At 43.2% G+C, this 18,579-nt stretch overlaps 50 non-coding genes across 50 annotated transcripts; all 50 read right to left on the bottom strand.

Annotated features, from left to right (window-relative positions):
- Positions 1-177: 177 nt before the first annotated feature.
- Positions 178-296, bottom strand: LOC145875558 (5S ribosomal RNA). Its single transcript, XR_014391198.1, has one exon. It is a non-coding gene; the product is annotated as a 5S ribosomal RNA (ribosomal RNA).
- Positions 297-435: 139 nt separating this feature from the next.
- Positions 436-554, bottom strand: LOC145874985 (5S ribosomal RNA). The gene has a single exon (XR_014390619.1). It is a non-coding gene; the product is annotated as a 5S ribosomal RNA (ribosomal RNA).
- Positions 555-693: 139 nt separating this feature from the next.
- On the bottom strand, positions 694-812 carry LOC145871301 (5S ribosomal RNA). Its single transcript, XR_014386932.1, has one exon. It is a non-coding gene; the product is annotated as a 5S ribosomal RNA (ribosomal RNA).
- Positions 813-1,221: 409 nt separating this feature from the next.
- Positions 1,222-1,340, bottom strand: LOC145868806 (5S ribosomal RNA). The gene has a single exon (XR_014384802.1). It is a non-coding gene; the product is annotated as a 5S ribosomal RNA (ribosomal RNA).
- A 409-nt stretch (positions 1,341-1,749) lies between these two features.
- LOC145875259 (5S ribosomal RNA) lies at positions 1,750-1,868 on the bottom strand. The gene has a single exon (XR_014390893.1). It is a non-coding gene; the product is annotated as a 5S ribosomal RNA (ribosomal RNA).
- A 409-nt stretch (positions 1,869-2,277) lies between these two features.
- On the bottom strand, positions 2,278-2,396 carry LOC145874698 (5S ribosomal RNA). Its single transcript, XR_014390334.1, has one exon. It is a non-coding gene; the product is annotated as a 5S ribosomal RNA (ribosomal RNA).
- A 139-nt stretch (positions 2,397-2,535) lies between these two features.
- LOC145874630 (5S ribosomal RNA) lies at positions 2,536-2,654 on the bottom strand. The gene has a single exon (XR_014390266.1). It is a non-coding gene; the product is annotated as a 5S ribosomal RNA (ribosomal RNA).
- Positions 2,655-2,793: 139 nt separating this feature from the next.
- On the bottom strand, positions 2,794-2,912 carry LOC145868480 (5S ribosomal RNA). The gene has a single exon (XR_014384476.1). It is a non-coding gene; the product is annotated as a 5S ribosomal RNA (ribosomal RNA).
- Positions 2,913-3,321: 409 nt separating this feature from the next.
- LOC145868805 (5S ribosomal RNA) lies at positions 3,322-3,440 on the bottom strand. The gene has a single exon (XR_014384801.1). It is a non-coding gene; the product is annotated as a 5S ribosomal RNA (ribosomal RNA).
- A 409-nt stretch (positions 3,441-3,849) lies between these two features.
- On the bottom strand, positions 3,850-3,968 carry LOC145869007 (5S ribosomal RNA). Its single transcript, XR_014385002.1, has one exon. It is a non-coding gene; the product is annotated as a 5S ribosomal RNA (ribosomal RNA).
- Positions 3,969-4,107: 139 nt separating this feature from the next.
- On the bottom strand, positions 4,108-4,226 carry LOC145868325 (5S ribosomal RNA). Its single transcript, XR_014384320.1, has one exon. It is a non-coding gene; the product is annotated as a 5S ribosomal RNA (ribosomal RNA).
- A 139-nt stretch (positions 4,227-4,365) lies between these two features.
- Positions 4,366-4,484, bottom strand: LOC145868972 (5S ribosomal RNA). The gene has a single exon (XR_014384967.1). It is a non-coding gene; the product is annotated as a 5S ribosomal RNA (ribosomal RNA).
- Positions 4,485-4,893: 409 nt separating this feature from the next.
- On the bottom strand, positions 4,894-5,012 carry LOC145868895 (5S ribosomal RNA). Its single transcript, XR_014384890.1, has one exon. It is a non-coding gene; the product is annotated as a 5S ribosomal RNA (ribosomal RNA).
- A 409-nt stretch (positions 5,013-5,421) lies between these two features.
- LOC145868784 (5S ribosomal RNA) lies at positions 5,422-5,540 on the bottom strand. Its single transcript, XR_014384780.1, has one exon. It is a non-coding gene; the product is annotated as a 5S ribosomal RNA (ribosomal RNA).
- Positions 5,541-5,679: 139 nt separating this feature from the next.
- On the bottom strand, positions 5,680-5,798 carry LOC145874487 (5S ribosomal RNA). The gene has a single exon (XR_014390123.1). It is a non-coding gene; the product is annotated as a 5S ribosomal RNA (ribosomal RNA).
- Positions 5,799-5,937: 139 nt separating this feature from the next.
- LOC145868971 (5S ribosomal RNA) lies at positions 5,938-6,056 on the bottom strand. Its single transcript, XR_014384966.1, has one exon. It is a non-coding gene; the product is annotated as a 5S ribosomal RNA (ribosomal RNA).
- A 139-nt stretch (positions 6,057-6,195) lies between these two features.
- Positions 6,196-6,314, bottom strand: LOC145872714 (5S ribosomal RNA). The gene has a single exon (XR_014388346.1). It is a non-coding gene; the product is annotated as a 5S ribosomal RNA (ribosomal RNA).
- A 409-nt stretch (positions 6,315-6,723) lies between these two features.
- Positions 6,724-6,842, bottom strand: LOC145874486 (5S ribosomal RNA). Its single transcript, XR_014390122.1, has one exon. It is a non-coding gene; the product is annotated as a 5S ribosomal RNA (ribosomal RNA).
- A 409-nt stretch (positions 6,843-7,251) lies between these two features.
- LOC145868673 (5S ribosomal RNA) lies at positions 7,252-7,370 on the bottom strand. The gene has a single exon (XR_014384669.1). It is a non-coding gene; the product is annotated as a 5S ribosomal RNA (ribosomal RNA).
- A 409-nt stretch (positions 7,371-7,779) lies between these two features.
- LOC145868564 (5S ribosomal RNA) lies at positions 7,780-7,898 on the bottom strand. The gene has a single exon (XR_014384560.1). It is a non-coding gene; the product is annotated as a 5S ribosomal RNA (ribosomal RNA).
- Positions 7,899-8,036: 138 nt separating this feature from the next.
- On the bottom strand, positions 8,037-8,155 carry LOC145874485 (5S ribosomal RNA). Its single transcript, XR_014390121.1, has one exon. It is a non-coding gene; the product is annotated as a 5S ribosomal RNA (ribosomal RNA).
- Positions 8,156-8,294: 139 nt separating this feature from the next.
- On the bottom strand, positions 8,295-8,413 carry LOC145868970 (5S ribosomal RNA). The gene has a single exon (XR_014384965.1). It is a non-coding gene; the product is annotated as a 5S ribosomal RNA (ribosomal RNA).
- Positions 8,414-8,552: 139 nt separating this feature from the next.
- LOC145868969 (5S ribosomal RNA) lies at positions 8,553-8,671 on the bottom strand. Its single transcript, XR_014384964.1, has one exon. It is a non-coding gene; the product is annotated as a 5S ribosomal RNA (ribosomal RNA).
- Positions 8,672-8,810: 139 nt separating this feature from the next.
- Positions 8,811-8,929, bottom strand: LOC145872603 (5S ribosomal RNA). Its single transcript, XR_014388235.1, has one exon. It is a non-coding gene; the product is annotated as a 5S ribosomal RNA (ribosomal RNA).
- Positions 8,930-9,338: 409 nt separating this feature from the next.
- Positions 9,339-9,457, bottom strand: LOC145874484 (5S ribosomal RNA). The gene has a single exon (XR_014390120.1). It is a non-coding gene; the product is annotated as a 5S ribosomal RNA (ribosomal RNA).
- Positions 9,458-9,596: 139 nt separating this feature from the next.
- LOC145868456 (5S ribosomal RNA) lies at positions 9,597-9,715 on the bottom strand. The gene has a single exon (XR_014384452.1). It is a non-coding gene; the product is annotated as a 5S ribosomal RNA (ribosomal RNA).
- A 139-nt stretch (positions 9,716-9,854) lies between these two features.
- LOC145874483 (5S ribosomal RNA) lies at positions 9,855-9,973 on the bottom strand. The gene has a single exon (XR_014390119.1). It is a non-coding gene; the product is annotated as a 5S ribosomal RNA (ribosomal RNA).
- Positions 9,974-10,112: 139 nt separating this feature from the next.
- Positions 10,113-10,231, bottom strand: LOC145868967 (5S ribosomal RNA). Its single transcript, XR_014384962.1, has one exon. It is a non-coding gene; the product is annotated as a 5S ribosomal RNA (ribosomal RNA).
- A 139-nt stretch (positions 10,232-10,370) lies between these two features.
- LOC145874481 (5S ribosomal RNA) lies at positions 10,371-10,489 on the bottom strand. The gene has a single exon (XR_014390117.1). It is a non-coding gene; the product is annotated as a 5S ribosomal RNA (ribosomal RNA).
- Positions 10,490-10,898: 409 nt separating this feature from the next.
- LOC145868966 (5S ribosomal RNA) lies at positions 10,899-11,017 on the bottom strand. Its single transcript, XR_014384961.1, has one exon. It is a non-coding gene; the product is annotated as a 5S ribosomal RNA (ribosomal RNA).
- Positions 11,018-11,426: 409 nt separating this feature from the next.
- On the bottom strand, positions 11,427-11,545 carry LOC145868345 (5S ribosomal RNA). The gene has a single exon (XR_014384341.1). It is a non-coding gene; the product is annotated as a 5S ribosomal RNA (ribosomal RNA).
- A 409-nt stretch (positions 11,546-11,954) lies between these two features.
- Positions 11,955-12,073, bottom strand: LOC145868236 (5S ribosomal RNA). Its single transcript, XR_014384230.1, has one exon. It is a non-coding gene; the product is annotated as a 5S ribosomal RNA (ribosomal RNA).
- A 139-nt stretch (positions 12,074-12,212) lies between these two features.
- On the bottom strand, positions 12,213-12,331 carry LOC145874480 (5S ribosomal RNA). The gene has a single exon (XR_014390116.1). It is a non-coding gene; the product is annotated as a 5S ribosomal RNA (ribosomal RNA).
- A 139-nt stretch (positions 12,332-12,470) lies between these two features.
- LOC145868965 (5S ribosomal RNA) lies at positions 12,471-12,589 on the bottom strand. Its single transcript, XR_014384960.1, has one exon. It is a non-coding gene; the product is annotated as a 5S ribosomal RNA (ribosomal RNA).
- Positions 12,590-12,728: 139 nt separating this feature from the next.
- On the bottom strand, positions 12,729-12,847 carry LOC145872492 (5S ribosomal RNA). Its single transcript, XR_014388124.1, has one exon. It is a non-coding gene; the product is annotated as a 5S ribosomal RNA (ribosomal RNA).
- A 409-nt stretch (positions 12,848-13,256) lies between these two features.
- Positions 13,257-13,375, bottom strand: LOC145874479 (5S ribosomal RNA). Its single transcript, XR_014390115.1, has one exon. It is a non-coding gene; the product is annotated as a 5S ribosomal RNA (ribosomal RNA).
- Positions 13,376-13,784: 409 nt separating this feature from the next.
- On the bottom strand, positions 13,785-13,903 carry LOC145868127 (5S ribosomal RNA). The gene has a single exon (XR_014384121.1). It is a non-coding gene; the product is annotated as a 5S ribosomal RNA (ribosomal RNA).
- A 409-nt stretch (positions 13,904-14,312) lies between these two features.
- On the bottom strand, positions 14,313-14,431 carry LOC145868022 (5S ribosomal RNA). The gene has a single exon (XR_014384015.1). It is a non-coding gene; the product is annotated as a 5S ribosomal RNA (ribosomal RNA).
- A 139-nt stretch (positions 14,432-14,570) lies between these two features.
- Positions 14,571-14,689, bottom strand: LOC145874478 (5S ribosomal RNA). The gene has a single exon (XR_014390114.1). It is a non-coding gene; the product is annotated as a 5S ribosomal RNA (ribosomal RNA).
- A 139-nt stretch (positions 14,690-14,828) lies between these two features.
- Positions 14,829-14,947, bottom strand: LOC145868964 (5S ribosomal RNA). The gene has a single exon (XR_014384959.1). It is a non-coding gene; the product is annotated as a 5S ribosomal RNA (ribosomal RNA).
- Positions 14,948-15,086: 139 nt separating this feature from the next.
- Positions 15,087-15,205, bottom strand: LOC145868963 (5S ribosomal RNA). Its single transcript, XR_014384958.1, has one exon. It is a non-coding gene; the product is annotated as a 5S ribosomal RNA (ribosomal RNA).
- Positions 15,206-15,344: 139 nt separating this feature from the next.
- On the bottom strand, positions 15,345-15,463 carry LOC145872381 (5S ribosomal RNA). The gene has a single exon (XR_014388013.1). It is a non-coding gene; the product is annotated as a 5S ribosomal RNA (ribosomal RNA).
- Positions 15,464-15,872: 409 nt separating this feature from the next.
- LOC145874477 (5S ribosomal RNA) lies at positions 15,873-15,991 on the bottom strand. The gene has a single exon (XR_014390113.1). It is a non-coding gene; the product is annotated as a 5S ribosomal RNA (ribosomal RNA).
- A 139-nt stretch (positions 15,992-16,130) lies between these two features.
- Positions 16,131-16,249, bottom strand: LOC145867911 (5S ribosomal RNA). The gene has a single exon (XR_014383904.1). It is a non-coding gene; the product is annotated as a 5S ribosomal RNA (ribosomal RNA).
- Positions 16,250-16,388: 139 nt separating this feature from the next.
- LOC145874475 (5S ribosomal RNA) lies at positions 16,389-16,507 on the bottom strand. The gene has a single exon (XR_014390111.1). It is a non-coding gene; the product is annotated as a 5S ribosomal RNA (ribosomal RNA).
- A 139-nt stretch (positions 16,508-16,646) lies between these two features.
- Positions 16,647-16,765, bottom strand: LOC145868962 (5S ribosomal RNA). The gene has a single exon (XR_014384957.1). It is a non-coding gene; the product is annotated as a 5S ribosomal RNA (ribosomal RNA).
- Positions 16,766-16,904: 139 nt separating this feature from the next.
- Positions 16,905-17,023, bottom strand: LOC145874474 (5S ribosomal RNA). The gene has a single exon (XR_014390110.1). It is a non-coding gene; the product is annotated as a 5S ribosomal RNA (ribosomal RNA).
- A 409-nt stretch (positions 17,024-17,432) lies between these two features.
- On the bottom strand, positions 17,433-17,551 carry LOC145874473 (5S ribosomal RNA). Its single transcript, XR_014390109.1, has one exon. It is a non-coding gene; the product is annotated as a 5S ribosomal RNA (ribosomal RNA).
- A 139-nt stretch (positions 17,552-17,690) lies between these two features.
- On the bottom strand, positions 17,691-17,809 carry LOC145874472 (5S ribosomal RNA). The gene has a single exon (XR_014390108.1). It is a non-coding gene; the product is annotated as a 5S ribosomal RNA (ribosomal RNA).
- Positions 17,810-18,218: 409 nt separating this feature from the next.
- LOC145875257 (5S ribosomal RNA) lies at positions 18,219-18,337 on the bottom strand. Its single transcript, XR_014390891.1, has one exon. It is a non-coding gene; the product is annotated as a 5S ribosomal RNA (ribosomal RNA).
- Between the last annotated feature and the right edge of the window lie 242 nt (positions 18,338-18,579).

Here is an 18,579-nt window from a genome sequence, read left to right as displayed (position 1 = left end):
CAGCAACAATATTCTTGTTTGTCTTATAAATACAAGGCAGATGCTAATTGAAAACACAAGGAAATTTGATCCTATTAAAAAGGCAGGAAGCTGCATTTAGTCAATTCATCATTAAATGCTTACTACAAGGCAGTGTTGCTGATGAAATAGTGCAGGGGCACACCCTCGTGGACAAAATGTTTACAGCACCTGGTATTCCCAGGCGGTCTCCCATCCAAGTACTAACCAGGCCCGACCCTGCTTCGCTTCCGAGATCAGACGAGATCGGGCGTACCCAGGATGGTATGGCCGTAAGCAAGAAACAATCTCTTGCTACAACATATATAGTCAAAGTGAGTCTGATAAAACAGATATTTAGTCAATTCATCATTAAATGCTTAATACAAGGCAGTGTTGCTGATGAAATAGTGCAAGAGCACCCCCTCGTGGACAAAATGCTTACAGCACCTGGTATTCCCAGGCGGTCTCCCATCCAAGTACTAACCAGGCCCGACCCTGCTTAGCTTCCGAGGTCAGACGAGATCGGGCGTACCCAGGCTGGTATGGCCGTAAGCGAGAAACTATCTCTTGCTACAACATATATAGTCAAAGTGAGTCTGATAAAACAGATATTTAGTCAATTCATCATTAAATGCTTAATACAAGGCAGTGTTGCTGATGAAATAGTGCAAGAGCACCCCCTCGTGGACAAAATGCTTACAGCACCTGGTATTCCCAGGCGGTCTCCCATCCAAGTACTAACCAGGCCCGACCCTGCTTAGCTTCCGAGATCAGACGAGATCGGGTGTACCCAGGCTGGTATGGCCGTAAGCGAGAAACAATCTCTTGCTACAACATATATAGTCAAAATGAGTCTGATAAACAGACATTGCATTTTCACCAATTAGATAAGCAGCTTGAACTTTGTGTCACTGAAAAAGTAGAAGAAATTATAAACACTGTTCCCATCACTTTTTAGCACAGGTAGTTGGATAAAATACAAACTTTATTTCCTTTCATCATTTGAACAGGGCAAAGGAGCACAAAGCACACACAAGCTGCATTCAGCAACAATATTCTTGTTTGTCTTATAAATACAAGGCAGATGCTAATTGAAAACACAAGGAAATTTGATCCTATTAAAAAGGCAGGAAGCTGCATTTAGTCAATTCATCATTAAATGCTTACTACAAGGCAGTGTTGCTGATGAAATAGTGCAGGGGCACACCCTCGTGGACAAAATGTTTACAGCACCTGGTATTCCCAGGCGGTCTCCCATCCAAGTACTAACCAGGCCCGACCCTGCTTCGCTTCCGAGATCAGACGAGATCGGGCGTACCCAGGCTGGTATGGCCGTAAGCGAGAAACAATCTCTTGCTACAACATATATAGTCAAAGTGAGTGTGATAAACAGACATTGCATTTTCACCAATTAGATAAGCAGCTTGAACTTTGTGTCACTGAAAAAGTAGAAGAAATTATAAACACTGTTCCCATCACTTTTTAGCACAGGTAGTTGGATAAAATACAAACTTTATTTCCTTTCATCATTTGAACAGGGCAAAGGAGCACAAAGCACACACAAGCTGCATTCAGCAACAATATTCTTGTTTGTCTTATAAATACAAGGCAGATGCTAATTGAAAACACAAGGAAATTTGATCCTATTAAAAAGGCAGGAAGCTGCATTTAGTCAATTCATCATTAAATGCTTACTACAAGGCAGTGTTGCAGATGAAATAGTGCAGGGGCACACCCTCGTGGACAAAATGCTTACAGCACCTGGTATTCCCAGGCGGTCTCCCATCCAAGTACTAACCAGGCCCGACCCTGCTTCGCTTCCGAGATCAGACGAGATCGGGCGTACCCAGGCTGGTATGGCCGTAAGCGAGAAACAATCTCTTGCTACAACATATATAGTCAAAGTGAGTGTGATAAACAGACATTGCATTTTCACCAATTAGATAAGCAGCTTGAACTTTGTGTCACTGAAAAAGTAGAAGAAATTACAAACACTGTTCCCATCACTTTTTAGCACAGGTAGTTGGATAAAATACAAACTTTATTTCCTTTCATCATTTGAACAGGGCAAAGGAGCACAAAGCACACACAAGCTGCATTCAGCAACAATATTCTTGTTTGTCTTATAAATACAAGGCAGATGCTAATTGAAAACACAAGGAAATTTGATCCTATTAAAAAGGCAGGAAGCTGCATTTAGTCAATTCATCATTAAATGCTTACTACAAGGCAGTGTTGCTGATGAAATAGTGCAGGGGCACACCCTCGTGGACAAAATGTTTACAGCACCTGGTATTCCCAGGCGGTCTCCCATCCAAGTACTAACCAGGCCCGACCCTGCTTCGCTTCCGAGATCAGACGAGATCGGGTGTACCCAGGATGGTATGGCCGTAAGCGAGAAACAATCTCTTGCTACAACATATATAGTCAAAGTGAGTCTGATAAAACAGATATTTAGTCAATTCATCATTAAATGCTTAATACAAGGCAGTGTTGCTGATGAAATAGTGCAAGAGCACCCCCTCGTGGACAAAATGCTTACAGCACCTGGTATTCCCAGGCGGTCTCCCATCCAAGTACTAACCAGGCCCGACCCTGCTTAGCTTCCGAGATCAGACGAGATCGGGAGTACCCAGGCTGGTATGGCCGTAAGCGAGAAACAATCTCTTGCTACAACATATATAGTCAAAGTGAGTCTGATAAAACAGATATTTAGTCAATTCATCATTAAATGCTTAATACAAGGCAGTGTTGCTGATGAAATAGTGTAAGAGCACCCCCTCGTGGACAAAATGCTTACAGCACCTGGTATTCCCAGGCGGTCTCCCATCCAAGTACTAACCAGGCCCGACCCTGCTTAGTTTCCGAGATCAGACGAGATCGGGCGTACCCAGGCTGGTATGGCCGTAAGCGAGAAACAATCTCTTGCTACAACATATATAGTCAAAATGAGTCTGATAAACAGACATTGCATTTTCACCAATTAGATAAGCAGCTTGAACTTTGTGTCACTGAAAAAGTAGAAGAAATTATAAACACTGTTCCCATCACTTTTTAGCACAGGTAGTTGGATAAAATACAAACTTTATTTCCTTTCATCATTTGAACAGGGAAAAGGAGCACAAAGCACACACAAGCTGCATTCAGCAACAATATTCTTGTTTGTCTTATAAATACAAGGCAGATGCTAATTGAAAACACAAGGAAATTTGATCCTATTAAAAAGGCAGGAAGCTGCATTTAGTCAATTCATCATTAAATGCTTACTACAAGGCAGTGTTGCTGATGAAATAGTGCAGGGGCACACCCTCGTGGACAAAATGTTTACAGCACCTGGTATTCCCAGGCGGTCTCCCATCCAAGTACTAACCAGGCCCGACCCTGCTTCGCTTCCGAGATCAGACGAGATCGGGCGTACCCAGGCTGGTATGGCCGTAAGCGAGAAACAATCTCTTGCTACAACATATATAGTCAAAGTGAGTGTGATAAACAGACATTGCATTTTCACCAATTAGATAAGCAGCTTGAACTTTGTGTCACTGAAAAAGTAGAAGAAATTACAAACACTGTTCCCATCACTTTTTAGCACAGGTAGTTGGATAAAATACAAACTTTATTTCCTTTCATCATTTGAACAGGGCAAAGGAGCACAAAGCACACACAAGCTGCATTCAGCAACAATATTCTTGTTTGTCTTATAAATACAAGGCAGATGCTAATTGAAAACACAAGGAAATTTGATCCTATTAAAAAGGCAGGAAGCTGCATTTAGTCAATTCATCATTAAATGCTTACTACAAGGCAGTGTTGCTGATGAAATAGTGCAGAGGCACACCCTCGTGGACAAAATGCTTACAGCACCTGGTATTCCCAGGCGGTCTCCCATCCAAGTACTAACCAGGCCCGACCCTGCTTAGCTTCCGAGATCAGACGAGATCGGGCGTACCCAGGATGGTATGGCCGTAAGCGAGAAACAATCTCTTGCTACAACATATATAGTCAAAGTGAGTCTGATAAAACAGATATTTAGTCAATTCATCATTAAATGCTTAATACAAGGCAGTGTTGCTGATGAAATAGTGCAAGAGCACCCCCTCGTGGACAAAATGCTTACAGCACCTGGTATTCCCAGGAAGTCTCCCATTCAAGTACTAACCAGGCCCGACCCTGCTTAGCTTCCGAGATCAGACGAGATCGGGCGTACCCAGGCTGGTATGGCCGTAAGCGAGAAACAATCTCTTGCTACAACATATATAGTCAAAGTGAGTCTGATAAAACAGATATTTAGTCAATTCATCATTAAATGCTTAATACAAGGCAGTGTTGCTGATGAAATAGTGCAAGAGCACCCCCTCGTGGACAAAATGCTTACAGCACCTGGTATTCCCAGGCGGTCTCCCATCCAAGTACTAACAAGGCCCGACCCTGCTTAGCTTCCGAGATCAGACGAGATCGGGCGTACCCAGGCTGGTATGGCCGTAAGCGAGAAACAATCTCTTGCTACAACATATATAGTCAAAATGAGTCTGATAAACAGACATTGCATTTTCACCAATTAGATAAGCAGCTTGAACTTTGTGTCACTGAAAAAGTAGAAGAAATTATAAACACTGTTCCCATCACTTTTTAGCACAGGTAGTTGGATAAAATACAAACTTTATTTCCTTTCATCATTTGAACAGGGCAAAGGAGCACAAAGCACACACAAGCTGCATTCAGCAACAATATTCTTGTTTGTCTTATAAATACAAGGCAGATGCTAATTGAAAACACAAGGAAATTTGATCCTATTAAAAAGGCAGGAAGCTGCATTTAGTCAATTCATCATTAAATGCTTACTACAAGGCAGTGTTGCTGATGAAATAGTGCAGAGGCACACCCTCGTGGACAAAATGCTTACAGCACCTGGTATTCCCAGGCGGTCTCCCATCCAAGTACTAACCAGGCCCGACCCTGCTTAGCTTCCGAGATCAGACGAGATCGGGCGTACCCAGGATGGTATGGCCGTAAGCGAGAAACAATCTCTTGCTACAACATATATAGTCAAAGTGAGTGTGATAAACAGACATTGCATTTTCACCAATTAGATAAGCAGCTTGAACTTTGTGTCACTGAAAAAGTAGAAGAAATTACAAACACTGTTCCCATCACTTTTTAGCACAGGTAGTTGGATAAAATACAAACTTTATTTCCTTTCATCATTTGAACAGGGCAAAGGAGCACAAAGCACACACAAGCTGCATTCAGCAACAATATTCTTGTTTGTCTTATAAATACAAGGCAGATGCTAATTGAAAACACAAGGAAATTTGATCCTATTAAAAAGGCAGGAAGCTGCATTTAGTCAATTCATCATTAAATGCTCACTACAAGGCAGTGTTGCTGATGAAATAGTGCAGGGGCACACCCTCGTGGACAAAATGCTTACAGCACCTGGTATTCCCAGGCGGTCTCCCATCCAAGTACTAACCAGGCCCGACCCTGCTTAGCTTCCGAGATCAGACGAGATCGGGCGTACCCAGGATGGTATGGCCGTAAGCGAGAAACAATCTCTTGCTACAACATATATAGTCAAAGTGAGTCTGATAAAACAGATATTTAGTCAATTCATCATTAAATGCTTAATACAAGGCAGTGTTGCTGATGAAATAGTGCAAGAGCACCCCCTCGTGGACAAAATGCTTACAGCACCTGGTATTCCCAGGCGGTCTCCCATCCAAGTACTAACCAGGCCCGACCCTGCTTAGCTTCCGAGATCAGACGAGATCGGGCGTACCCAGGCTGGTATGGCCGTAAGCGAGAAACAATCTCTTGCTACAACATATATAGTCAAAGTGAGTCTGATAAAACAGATATTTAGTCAATTCATCATTAAATGCTTAATACAAGGCAGTGTTGCTGATGAAATAGTGCAAGAGCACCCCCTCGTGGACAAAATGCTTACAGCACCTGGTATTCCCAGGCGGTCTCCCATCCAAGTACTAACAAGGCCCGACCCTGCTTAGCTTCCGAGATCAGACGAGATCGGGCGTACCCAGGCTGGTATGGCCGTAAGCGAGAAACAATCTCTTGCTACAACATATATAGTCAAAGTGAGTCTGATAAAACAGATATTTAGTCAATTCATCATTAAATGCTTAATACAAGGCAGTGTTGCTGATGAAATAGTGCAAGAGCACCCCCTCGTGGACAAAATGCTTACAGCACCTGGTATTCCCAGGCGGTCTCCCATCCAAGTACTAACCAGGCCCGACCCTGCTTAGCTTCCGAGATCAGACGAGATCGGGCGTACCCAGGGTGGTATGGCCGTAAGCGAGAAACAATCTCTTGCTACAACATATATAGTCAAAGTGAGTGTGATAAACAGACATTGCATTTTCACCAATTAGATAAGCAGCTTGAACTTTGTGTCACTGAAAAAGTAGAAGAAATTACAAACACTGTTCCCATCACTTTTTAGCACAGGTAGTTGGATAAAATACAAACTTTATTTCCTTTCATCATTTGAACAGGGCAAAGGAGCACAAAGCACACACAAGCTGCATTCAGCAACAATATTCTTGTTTGTCTTATAAATACAAGGCAGATGCTAATTGAAAACACAAGGAAATTTGATCCTATTAAAAAGGCAGGAAGCTGCATTTAGTCAATTCATCATTAAATGCTCACTACAAGGCAGTGTTGCTGATGAAATAGTGCAGGGGCACACCCTCGTGGACAAAATGCTTACAGCACCTGGTATTCCCAGGCGGTCTCCCATCCAAGTACTAACCAGGCCCGACCCTGCTTAGCTTCCGAGATCAGACGAGATCGGGCGTACCCAGGCTGGTATGGCCGTAAGCGAGAAACAATCTCTTGCTACAACATATATAGTCAAAATGAGTCTGATAAACAGACATTGCATTTTCACCAATTAGATAAGCAGCTTGAACTTTGTGTCACTGAAAAAGTAGAAGAAATTATAAACACTGTTCCCATCACTTTTTAGCACAGGTAGTTGGATAAAATACAAACTTTATTTCCTTTCATCATTTGAACAGGGCAAAGGAGCACAAAGCACACACAAGCTGCATTCAGCAACAATATTCTTGTTTGTCTTATAAATACAAGGCAGATGCTAATTGAAAACACAAGGAAATTTGATCCTATTAAAAAGGCAGGAAGCTGCATTTAGTCAATTCATCATTAAATGCTTACTACAAGGCAGTGTTGCTGATGAAATAGTGCAGAGGCACACCCTCGTGGACAAAATGCTTACAGCACCTGGTATTCCCAGGCGGTCTCCCATCCAAGTACTAACCAGGCCCGACCCTGCTTAGCTTCCGAGATCAGACGAGATCGGGCGTACCCAGGATGGTATGGCCGTAAGCGAGAAACAATCTCTTGCTACAACATATATAGTCAAAGTGAGTGTGATAAACAGACATTGCATTTTCACCAATTAGATAAGCAGCTTGAACTTTGTGTCACTGAAAAAGTAGAAGAAATTACAAACACTGTTCCCATCACTTTTTAGCACAGGTAGTTGGATAAAATACAAACTTTATTTCCTTTCATCATTTGAACAGGGCAAAGGAGCACAAAGCACACACAAGCTGCATTCAGCAACAATATTCTTGTTTGTCTTATAAATACAAGGCAGATGCTAATTGAAAACACAAGGAAATTTGATCCTATTAAAAAGGCAGGAAGCTGCATTTAGTCAATTCATCATTAAATGCTCACTACAAGGCAGTGTTGCTGATGAAATAGTGCAGGGGCACACCCTCGTGGACAAAATGCTTACAGCACCTGGTATTCCCAGGCGGTCTCCCATCCAAGTACTAACCAGGCCCGACCCTGCTTAGCTTCCGAGATCAGACGAGATCGGGCGTACCCAGGATGGTATGGCCGTAAGCGAGAAACAATCTCTTGCTACAACATATATAGTCAAAGTGAGTCTGATAAAACAGATATTTAGTCAATTCATCATTAAATGCTTAATACAAGGCAGTGTTGCTGATGAAAAGTGCAAGAGCACCCCCTCGTGGACAAAATGCTTACAGCACCTGGTATTCCCAGGCGGTCTCCCATCCAAGTACTAACCAGGCCCGACCCTGCTTAGCTTCCGAGATCAGACGAGATCGGGCGTACCCAGGCTGGTATGGCCGTAAGCGAGAAACAATCTCTTGCTACAACATATATAGTCAAAGTGAGTCTGATAAAACAGATATTTAGTCAATTCATCATTAAATGCTTAATACAAGGCAGTGTTGCTGATGAAATAGTGCAAGAGCACCCCCTCGTGGACAAAATGCTTACAGCACCTGGTATTCCCAGGCGGTCTCCCATCCAAGTACTAACAAGGCCCGACCCTGCTTAGCTTCCGAGATCAGACGAGATCGGGCGTACCCAGGCTGGTATGGCCGTAAGCGAGAAACAATCTCTTGCTACAACATATATAGTCAAAGTGAGTCTGATAAAACAGATATTTAGTCAATTCATCATTAAATGCTTAATACAAGGCAGTGTTGCTGATGAAATAGTGCAAGAGCACCCCCTCGTGGACAAAATGCTTACAGCACCTGGTATTCCCAGGCGGTCTCCCATCCAAGTACTAACAAGGCCCGACCCTGCTTAGCTTCCGAGATCAGACGAGATCGGGCGTACCCAGGCTGGTATGGCCGTAAGCGAGAAACAATCTCTTGCTACAACATATATAGTCAAAGTGAGTCTGATAAAACAGATATTTAGTCAATTCATCATTAAATGCTTAATACAAGGCAGTGTTGCTGATGAAATAGTGCAAGAGCACCCCCTCGTGGACAAAATGCTTACAGCACCTGGTATTCCCAGGCGGTCTCCCATCCAAGTACTAACCAGGCCCGACCCTGCTTAGCTTCCGAGATCAGACGAGATCGGGCGTACCCAGGGTGGTATGGCCGTAAGCGAGAAACAATCTCTTGCTACAACATATATAGTCAAAGTGAGTGTGATAAACAGACATTGCATTTTCACCAATTAGATAAGCAGCTTGAACTTTGTGTCACTGAAAAAGTAGAAGAAATTACAAACACTGTTCCCATCACTTTTTAGCACAGGTAGTTGGATAAAATACAAACTTTATTTCCTTTCATCATTTGAACAGGGCAAAGGAGCACAAAGCACACACAAGCTGCATTCAGCAACAATATTCTTGTTTGTCTTATAAATACAAGGCAGATGCTAATTGAAAACACAAGGAAATTTGATCCTATTAAAAAGGCAGGAAGCTGCATTTAGTCAATTCATCATTAAATGCTCACTACAAGGCAGTGTTGCTGATGAAATAGTGCAGGGGCACACCCTCGTGGACAAAATGCTTACAGCACCTGGTATTCCCAGGCGGTCTCCCATCCAAGTACTAACCAGGCCCGACCCTGCTTAGCTTCCGAGATCAGACGAGATCGGGCGTACCCAGGCTGGTATGGCCGTAAGCGAGAAACAATCTCTTGCTACAACATATATAGTCAAAGTGAGTCTGATAAAACAGATATTTAGTCAATTCATCATTAAATGCTTAATACAAGGCAGTGTTGCTGATGAAATAGTGCAAGAGCACCCCCTCGTGGACAAAATGCTTACAGCACCTGGTATTCCCAGGCGGTCTCCCATCCAAGTACTAACCAGGCCCGACCCTGCTTAGCTTCCGAGATCAGACGAGATCGGGCGTACCCAGGATGGTATGGCCGTAAGCGAGAAACAATCTCTTGCTACAACATATATAGTCAAAGTGAGTCTGATAAAACAGATATTTAGTCAATTCATCATTAAATGCTTAATACAAGGCAGTGTTGCTGATGAAATAGTGCAAGAGCACCCCCTCGTGGACAAAATGCTTACAGCACCTGGTATTCCCAGGCGGTCTCCCATCCAAGTACTAACCAGGCCCGACCCTGCTTAGCTTCCGAGATCAGACGAGATCGGGCGTACCCAGGCTGGTATGGCCGTAAGCGAGAAACAATCTCTTGCTACAACATATATAGTCAAAGTGAGTCTGATAAAACAGATATTTAGTCAATTCATCATTAAATGCTTAATACAAGGCAGTGTTGCTGATGAAATAGTGCAAGAGCACCCCCTCGTGGACAAAATGCTTACAGCACCTGGTATTCCCAGGCGGTCTCCCATCCAAGTACTAACAAGGCCCGACCCTGCTTAGCTTCCGAGATCAGACGAGATCGGGCGTACCCAGGCTGGTATGGCCGTAAGCGAGAAACAATCTCTTGCTACAACATATATAGTCAAAGTGAGTCTGATAAAACAGATATTTAGTCAATTCATCATTAAATGCTTAATACAAGGCAGTGTTGCTGATGAAATAGTGCAAGAGCACCCCCTCGTGGACAAAATGCTTACAGCACCTGGTATTCCCAGGCGGTCTCCCATCCAAGTACTAACCAGGCCCGACCCTGCTTAGCTTCCGAGATCAGACGAGATCGGGCGTACCCAGGCTGGTATGGCCGTAAGCTAGAAACAATCTCTTGCTACAACATATATAGTCAAAGTGAGTGTGATAAACAGACATTGCATTTTCACCAATTAGATAAGCAGCTTGAACTTTGTGTCACTGAAAAAGTAGAAGAAATTACAAACACTGTTCCCATCACTTTTTAGCACAGGTAGTTGGATAAAATACAAACTTTATTTCCTTTCATCATTTGAACAGGGCAAAGGAGCACAAAGCACACACAAGCTGCATTCAGCAACAATATTCTTGTTTGTCTTATAAATACAAGGCAGATGCTAATTGAAAACACAAGGAAATTTGATCCTATTAAAAAGGCAGGAAGCTGCATTTAGTCAATTCATCATTAAATGCTCACTACAAGGCAGTGTTGCTGATGAAATAGTGCAAGAGCACCCCCTCGTGGACAAAATGCTTACAGCACCTGGTATTCCCAGGCGGTCTCCCATCCAAGTACTAACAAGGCCCGACCCTGCTTAGCTTCCGAGATCAGACGAGATCGGGCGTACCCAGGCTGGTATGGCCGTAAGCGAGAAACAATCTCTTGCTACAACATATATAGTCAAAATGAGTCTGATAAACAGACATTGCATTTTCACCAATTAGATAAGCAGCTTGAACTTTGTGTCACTGAAAAAGTAGAAGAAATTATAAACACTGTTCCCATCACTTTTTAGCACAGGTAGTTGGATAAAATACAAACTTTATTTCCTTTCATCATTTGAACAGGGCAAAGGAGCACAAAGCACACACAAGCTGCATTCAGCAACAATATTCTTGTTTGTCTTATAAATACAAGGCAGATGCTAATTGAAAACACAAGGAAATTTGATCCTATTAAAAAGGCAGGAAGCTGCATTTAGTCAATTCATCATTAAATGCTTACTACAAGGCAGTGTTGCTGATGAAATAGTGCAGAGGCACACCCTCGTGGACAAAATGCTTACAGCACCTGGTATTCCCAGGCGGTCTCCCATCCAAGTACTAACCAGGCCCGACCCTGCTTAGCTTCCGAGATCAGACGAGATCGGGCGTACCCAGGATGGTATGGCCGTAAGCGAGAAACAATCTCTTGCTACAACATATATAGTCAAAGTGAGTGTGATAAACAGACATTGCATTTTCACCAATTAGATAAGCAGCTTGAACTTTGTGTCACTGAAAAAGTAGAAGAAATTACAAACACTGTTCCCATCACTTTTTAGCACAGGTAGTTGGATAAAATACAAACTTTATTTCCTTTCATCATTTGAACAGGGCAAAGGAGCACAAAGCACACACAAGCTGCATTCAGCAACAATATTCTTGTTTGTCTTATAAATACAAGGCAGATGCTAATTGAAAACACAAGGAAATTTGATCCTATTAAAAAGGCAGGAAGCTGCATTTAGTCAATTCATCATTAAATGCTCACTACAAGGCAGTGTTGCTGATGAAATAGTGCAGGGGCACACCCTCGTGGACAAAATGCTTACAGCACCTGGTATTCCCAGGCGGTCTCCCATCCAAGTACTAACCAGGCCCGACCCTGCTTAGCTTCCGAGATCAGACGAGATCGGGCGTACCCAGGATGGTATGGCCGTAAGCGAGAAACAATCTCTTGCTACAACATATATAGTCAAAGTGAGTCTGATAAAACAGATATTTAGTCAATTCATCATTAAATGCTTAATACAAGGCAGTGTTGCTGATGAAATAGTGCAAGAGCACCCCCTCGTGGACAAAATGCTTACAGCACCTGGTATTCCCAGGCGGTCTCCCATCCAAGTACTAACCAGGCCCGACCCTGCTTAGCTTCCGAGATCAGACGAGATCGGGCGTACCCAGGCTGGTATGGCCGTAAGCGAGAAACAATCTCTTGCTACAACATATATAGTCAAAGTGAGTCTGATAAAACAGATATTTAGTCAATTCATCATTAAATGCTTAATACAAGGCAGTGTTGCTGATGAAATAGTGCAAGAGCACCCCCTCGTGGACAAAATGCTTACAGCACCTGGTATTCCCAGGCGGTCTCCCATCCAAGTACTAACAAGGCCCGACCCTGCTTAGCTTCCGAGATCAGACGAGATCGGGCGTACCCAGGCTGGTATGGCCGTAAGCGAGAAACAATCTCTTGCTACAACATATATAGTCAAAGTGAGTCTGATAAAACAGATATTTAGTCAATTCATCATTAAATGCTTAATACAAGGCAGTGTTGCTGATGAAATAGTGCAAGAGCACCCCCTCGTGGACAAAATGCTTACAGCACCTGGTATTCCCAGGCGGTCTCCCATCCAAGTACTAACCAGGCCCGACCCTGCTTAGCTTCCGAGATCAGACGAGATCGGGCGTACCCAGGGTGGTATGGCCGTAAGCGAGAAACAATCTCTTGCTACAACATATATAGTCAAAGTGAGTGTGATAAACAGACATTGCATTTTCACCAATTAGATAAGCAGCTTGAACTTTGTGTCACTGAAAAAGTAGAAGAAATTACAAACACTGTTCCCATCACTTTTTAGCACAGGTAGTTGGATAAAATACAAACTTTATTTCCTTTCATCATTTGAACAGGGCAAAGGAGCACAAAGCACACACAAGCTGCATTCAGCAACAATATTCTTGTTTGTCTTATAAATACAAGGCAGATGCTAATTGAAAACACAAGGAAATTTGATCCTATTAAAAAGGCAGGAAGCTGCATTTAGTCAATTCATCATTAAATGCTCACTACAAGGCAGTGTTGCTGATGAAATAGTGCAGGGGCACACCCTCGTGGACAAAATGCTTACAGCACCTGGTATTCCCAGGCGGTCTCCCATCCAAGTACTAACCAGGCCCGACCCTGCTTAGCTTCCGAGATCAGACGAGATCGGGCGTACCCAGGCTGGTATGGCCGTAAGCGAGAAACAATCTCTTGCTACAACATATATAGTCAAAATGAGTCTGATAAACAGACATTGCATTTTCACCAATTAGATAAGCAGCTTGAACTTTGTGTCACTGAAAAAGTAGAAGAAATTATAAACACTGTTCCCATCACTTTTTAGCACAGGTAGTTGGATAAAATACAAACTTTATTTCCTTTCATCATTTGAACAGGGCAAAGGAGCACAAAGCACACACAAGCTGCATTCAGCAACAATATTCTTGTTTGTCTTATAAATACAAGGCAGATGCTAATTGAAAACACAAGGAAATTTGATCCTATTAAAAAGGCAGGAAGCTGCATTTAGTCAATTCATCATTAAATGCTTACTACAAGGCAGTGTTGCTGATGAAATAGTGCAGAGGCACACCCTCGTGGACAAAATGCTTACAGCACCTGGTATTCCCAGGCGGTCTCCCATCCAAGTACTAACCAGGCCCGACCCTGCTTAGCTTCCGAGATCAGACGAGATCGGGCGTACCCAGGATGGTATGGCCGTAAGCGAGAAACAATCTCTTGCTACAACATATATAGTCAAAGTGAGTGTGATAAACAGACATTGCATTTTCACCAATTAGATAAGCAGCTTGAACTTTGTGTCACTGAAAAAGTAGAAGAAATTACAAACACTGTTCCCATCACTTTTTAGCACAGGTAGTTGGATAAAATACAAACTTTATTTCCTTTCATCATTTGAACAGGGCAAAGGAGCACAAAGCACACACAAGCTGCATTCAGCAACAATATTCTTGTTTGTCTTATAAATACAAGGCAGATGCTAATTGAAAACACAAGGAAATTTGATCCTATTAAAAAGGCAGGAAGCTGCATTTAGTCAATTCATCATTAAATGCTCACTACAAGGCAGTGTTGCTGATGAAATAGTGCAGGGGCACACCCTCGTGGACAAAATGCTTACAGCACCTGGTATTCCCAGGCGGTCTCCCATCCAAGTACTAACCAGGCCCGACCCTGCTTAGCTTCCGAGATCAGACGAGATCGGGCGTACCCAGGATGGTATGGCCGTAAGCGAGAAACAATCTCTTGCTACAACATATATAGTCAAAGTGAGTCTGATAAAACAGATATTTAGTCAATTCATCATTAAATGCTTAATACAAGGCAGTGTTGCTGATGAAATAGTGCAAGAGCACCCCCTCGTGGACAAAATGCTTACAGCACCTGGTATTCCCAGGCGGTCTCCCATCCAAGTACTAACCAGGCCCGACCCTGCTTAGCTTCCGAGATCAGACGAGATCGGGCGTACCCAGGCTGGTATGGCCGTAAGCGAGAAACAATCTCTTGCTACAACATATATAGTCAAAGTGAGTCTGATAAAACAGATATTTAGTCAATTCATCATTAAATGCTTAATACAAGGCAGTGTTGCTGATGAAATAGTGCAAGAGCACCCCCTCGTGGACAAAATGCTTACAGCACCTGGTATTCCCAGGCGGTCTCCCATCCAAGTACTAACAAGGCCCGACCCTGCTTAGCTTCCGAGATCAGACGAGATCGGGCGTACCCAGGCTGGTATGGCCGTAAGCGAGAAACAATCTCTTGCTACAACATATATAGTCAAAGTGAGTCTGATAAAACAGATATTTAGTCAATTCATCATTAAATGCTTAATACAAGGCAGTGTTGCTGATGAAATAGTGCAAGAGCACCCCCTCGTGGACAAAATGCTTACAGCACCTGGTATTCCCAGGCGGTCTCCCATCCAAGTACTAACAAGGCCCGACCCTGCTTAGCTTCCGAGATCAGACGAGATCGGGCGTACCCAGGCTGGTATGGCCGTAAGCGAGAAACAATCTCTTGCTACAACATATATAGTCAAAGTGAGTCTGATAAAACAGATATTTAGTCAATTCATCATTAAATGCTTAATACAAGGCAGTGTTGCTGATGAAATAGTGCAAGAGCACCCCCTCGTGGACAAAATGCTTACAGCACCTGGTATTCCCAGGCGGTCTCCCATCCAAGTACTAACCAGGCCCGACCCTGCTTAGCTTCCGAGATCAGACGAGATCGGGCGTACCCAGGGTGGTATGGCCGTAAGCGAGAAACAATCTCTTGCTACAACATATATAGTCAAAGTGAGTGTGATAAACAGACATTGCATTTTCACCAATTAGATAAGCAGCTTGAACTTTGTGTCACTGAAAAAGTAGAAGAAATTACAAACACTGTTCCCATCACTTTTTAGCACAGGTAGTTGGATAAAATACAAACTTTATTTCCTTTCATCATTTGAACAGGGCAAAGGAGCACAAAGCACACACAAGCTGCATTCAGCAACAATATTCTTGTTTGTCTTATAAATACAAGGCAGATGCTAATTGAAAACACAAGGAAATTTGATCCTATTAAAAAGGCAGGAAGCTGCATTTAGTCAATTCATCATTAAATGCTCACTACAAGGCAGTGTTGCTGATGAAATAGTGCAGGGGCACACCCTCGTGGACAAAATGCTTACAGCACCTGGTATTCCCAGGCGGTCTCCCATCCAAGTACTAACCAGGCCCGACCCTGCTTAGCTTCCGAGATCAGACGAGATCGGGCGTACCCAGGCTGGTATGGCCGTAAGCGAGAAACAATCTCTTGCTACAACATATATAGTCAAAGTGAGTCTGATAAAACAGATATTTAGTCAATTCATCATTAAATGCTTAATACAAGGCAGTGTTGCTGATGAAATAGTGCAAGAGCACCCCCTCGTGGACAAAATGCTTACAGCACCTGGTATTCCCAGGCGGTCTCCCATCCAAGTACTAACCAGGCCCGACCCTGCTTAGCTTCCGAGATCAGACGAGATCGGGCGTACCCAGGATGGTATGGCCGTAAGCGAGAAACAATCTCTTGCTACAACATATATAGTCAAAGTGAGTCTGATAAAACAGATATTTAGTCAATTCATCATTAAATGCTTAATACAAGGCAGTGTTGCTGATGAAATAGTGCAAGAGCACCCCCTCGTGGACAAAATGCTTACAGCACCTGGTATTCCCAGGCGGTCTCCCATCCAAGTACTAACCAGGCCCGACCCTGCTTAGCTTCCGAGATCAGACGAGATCGGGCGTACCCAGGCTGGTATGGCCGTAAGCGAGAAACAATCTCTTGCTACAACATATATAGTCAAAGTGAGTCTGATAAAACAGATATTTAGTCAATTCATCATTAAATGCTTAATACAAGGCAGTGTTGCTGATGAAATAGTGCAAGAGCACCCCCTCGTGGACAAAATGCTTACAGCACCTGGTATTCCCAGGCGGTCTCCCATCCAAGTACTAACAAGGCCCGACCCTGCTTAGCTTCCGAGATCAGACGAGATCGGGCGTACCCAGGCTGGTATGGCCGTAAGCGAGAAACAATCTCTTGCTACAACATATATAGTCAAAGTGAGTCTGATAAAACAGATATTTAGTCAATTCATCATTAAATGCTTAATACAAGGCAGTGTTGCTGATGAAATAGTGCAAGAGCACCCCCTCGTGGACAAAATGCTTACAGCACCTGGTATTCCCAGGCGGTCTCCCATCCAAGTACTAACCAGGCCCGACCCTGCTTAGCTTCCGAGATCAGACGAGATCGGGCGTACCCAGGCTGGTATGGCCGTAAGCTAGAAACAATCTCTTGCTACAACATATATAGTCAAAGTGAGTGTGATAAACAGACATTGCATTTTCACCAATTAGATAAGCAGCTTGAACTTTGTGTCACTGAAAAAGTAGAAGAAATTACAAACACTGTTCCCATCACTTTTTAGCACAGGTAGTTGGATAAAATACAAACTTTATTTCCTTTCATCATTTGAACAGGGCAAAGGAGCACAAAGCACACACAAGCTGCATTCAGCAACAATATTCTTGTTTGTCTTATAAATACAAGGCAGATGCTAATTGAAAACACAAGGAAATTTGATCCTATTAAAAAGGCAGGAAGCTGCATTTAGTCAATTCATCATTAAATGCTCACTACAAGGCAGTGTTGCTGATGAAATAGTGCAGGGGCACACCCTCGTGGACAAAATGCTTACAGCACCTGGTATTCCCAGGCGGTCTCCCATCCAAGTACTAACCAGGCCCGACCCTGCTTAGCTTCCGAGATCAGACGAGATCGGGCGTACCCAGGCTGGTATGGCCGTAAGCGAGAAACAATCTCTTGCTACAACATATATAGTCAAAGTGAGTCTGATAAAACAGATATTTAGTCAATTCATCATTAAATGCTTAATACAAGGCAGTGTTGCTGATGAAATAGTGCAAGAGCACCCCCTCGTGGACAAAATGCTTACAGCACCTGGTATTCCCAGGCGGTCTCCCATCCAAGTACTAACCAGGCCCGACCCTGCTTAGCTTCCGAGATCAGACGAGATCGGGCGTACCCAGGCTGGTATGGCCGTAAGCGAGAAACAATCTCTTGCTACAACATATATAGTCAAAATGAGTCTTATAAACAGACATTGCATTTTCACCAATTAGATAAGCAGCTTGAACTTTGTGTCACTGAAAAAGTAGAAGAAATTATAAACACTGTTCCCATCACTTTTTAGCACAGGTAGTTGGATAAAATACAAACTTTATTTCCTTTCATCATTTGAACAGGGCAAAGGAGCACAAAGCACACACAAGCTGCATTCAGCAACAATATTCTTGTTTGTCTTATAAATACAAGGCAGATGCTAATTGAAAACACAAGGAAATTTGATCCTATTAAAAAGGCAGGAAGCTGCATTTAGTCAATTCATCATTAAATGCTTACTACAAGGCAGTGTTGCTGATGAAATAGTGCAGGGGCACACCCTCGTGGACAAAATGCTTACAGCACCTGGTATTCCCAGGCGGTCTCCCATCCAAGTACTAACCAGGCCCGACCCTGCTTCGCTTCCGAGATCAGACGAGATCGGGCGTACCCAGGCTGGTATGGCCGTAAGCGAGAAACAATCTCTTGCTACAACATATATAGTCAAAGTGAGTGTGATAAACAGACATTGCATTTTCACCAATTAGATAAGCAGCTTGAACTTTGTGTCACTGAAAAAGTAGAAGAAATTATAAACACTGTTCCCATCACTTTTTAGCACAGGTAGTTGGATAAAATACAAACTTTATTTCCTTTCATCATTTGAACAGGGCAAAGGAGCACAAAGCACACACAAGCTGCATTCAGCAACAAT

This window comes from Salmo salar, unplaced genomic scaffold, assembly GCF_965601325.2.
Source record: "Salmo salar unplaced genomic scaffold, fSalSal1 ptg000293l, whole genome shotgun sequence".
Lineage (NCBI taxonomy): Eukaryota > Metazoa > Chordata > Actinopteri > Salmoniformes > Salmonidae > Salmo > Salmo salar.
Note: the sequence above shows the minus strand (reverse complement) of the source record. Positions and strands in the feature narration are given on the sequence as shown.